Source organism: Phalacrocorax aristotelis, chromosome 16 (genome assembly GCF_949628215.1).
Source record: "Phalacrocorax aristotelis chromosome 16, bGulAri2.1, whole genome shotgun sequence".
NCBI classification, from domain to species: Eukaryota; Metazoa; Chordata; class Aves; order Suliformes; family Phalacrocoracidae; genus Phalacrocorax; species Phalacrocorax aristotelis.
The window spans coordinates 9,695,929-9,698,039 of NC_134291.1; positions in this window are offsets into that span (position 1 = coordinate 9,695,929).

Sequence of the window (2,111 nt, forward strand, 5' to 3'; positions counted from 1 at the left end):
GTTAACCATGCTTCTGTCAATATTCTCCTAACTCCCTGCTCTCCTGCTTGTCTGCTGCTTCCTAGGAGATGATCTCCACAGACGAAACTCACTGGCCAGCTCCTGACCTGTAACGACGTATGCAAACTCTCACGACTGCTTTGATCTGGATCCAAACTGCAGAGATAAAACGACATAGGGAACCAATCCTCTTCTCCAAAATGAGCAGAGCTCTGACCCTTATCCCTCCCTTTTGTTCCTTGCTGAGGGCCCATGAGCAACGTACTAGCCCTGCAGAACAACAATGGTGTAGTTGCCCTCAGAGATCCCATTCCTGTGCACAAAGGTAGCAAAATTTGCTTATTTTGCAGGTAAGGCTTATTCTACATTGTAGAAACACTTATTTTCTCACCCCTGCCTTTCCCAGAGGCAACGGGAGTTTTACTAGTGCATACTGTGGGAGCAGAACTTCACCCTTCCAGAGAGATTTTTCTTGTAAGAGGCAAAGAAAGGGGCAGCTGATAAGCACTTGTGAATGTTCCCCCTCTAGAAAGACAGACTCCTACTAGTTTGTGGTAACATCTGGCAGCACCGATTACACAGCTGAGAGAATAAAGCCCACGACACAGAGACATTTCGCTACAGAACACACACAACTGCTACAGTGCCTGTGAGATGTGCTGTGGAAGGCTCTGGCGGCTAGTGCCTGGGCACCAGCATGCAAATAGAAAAACAAAGGAAGAAAGGAGCTAGTCTAGAGAGACTCTTATGGCTGCTTTATCCAGGCCATCAAACTAGGTGGGCAAAAGGGGAGAGAAAAGGAGGGCATCCGCATTCCTGGACTGTAGTTTGGCAGCTTTCTAAAGTGAGAAGCAAAATAACATACGCCCCTTACAGAGAAGCATACTTATAAGCACTGCTTGTGCTACAGATGTTCCCGTCTGGTCCCCAAGTCCATGCAGGCAGCTGTGCAGACTGTGCTACAAACCAGTTACAGGTTACTAAAACCTGGGGTTGACCAATGTTAAAGAAAAAGGCATCACTGCGATTAACTGTTGCTTGGAGCCCCTGAACATCCATTGCCTCAGGAAGAGGCATCCTCAAAATTAGCAGTCAATTTAAAACCAGTTTTATCAGTTTCACAATGATCACTGTAACACTCTTTCCACTCAGTGGGAAACCAAGTGCTACATACAACCTGATTTAACTCCACTGACTTCAGTGGACAGATTTGGCCTCAAATGGACTGTATGGCTGTAAAGACTAGAAAGTTCCCACCCTGTGCTGCTACAGGTGATCCTGGTCCCACTTTTCGAGTAAGAACCTGCTGGAAGAGTTGAGTTCCTTGCCAGGAGCTCACTGCAGGCCAGGTGTTAGATCAACATGGCCAGAAACAAAGTGAGAAGAAAACAGCATCTGATTGTCAGCTGATAAACACACAATTGAACGTTTGCCCTCCTTTTCTCCATCTCTCAGAAAAGAAACCCAGTCATGCCCTCTAGCCACAGCAGGCTAGGGGAAAAAGAAAATTAAAATCAAGTGAAACATGCACAGTAGAAGTCACCTCTGGCTGGGTATCCACAACACTCTAAGAGTTCCCAAGGTTTATAGTGCAATTTCATTTGACCTGTAGTTGAAGACCAGTCTCCATCACTTTGGGTGATCAAGTTCTGCTGATTCCTTTGAAAGGTGCATAAGACAGGTTTCACCATAGGCTAAAATATCTTAGGAACCATTCAAGTAATTAGACAGTGGCACTGGTATGGCTGAACAGTCAGATGTGTCCATAGAAACCAAACCCAAGCTGCCTGTGAGTACCATGCGAGTCTCTAATTAGTAAATTTCTGCTCTTTTTCCCTTTTAGTGTTCAGTAACATTGAGGAGATTCATTCAACAACTGGCCATAATTCCAGCACTGGCCTGGAAAATACAAATACCTCATACAAAATATTGATGTGTGCTAACAAACCAAGTGACAAGTGCCCAGGTACAAGCTACCCAGTGGGAGCCCTGGCAGTGGAGAAACTGCAGGGTCCAGGCCAGCCAGTACTACAATACCTGCTAGATTTGTGAACAAACTGATCAGCCCATGCTTTCATGAGATCTTAAGCATCTCCTCCAGCAAAACACTT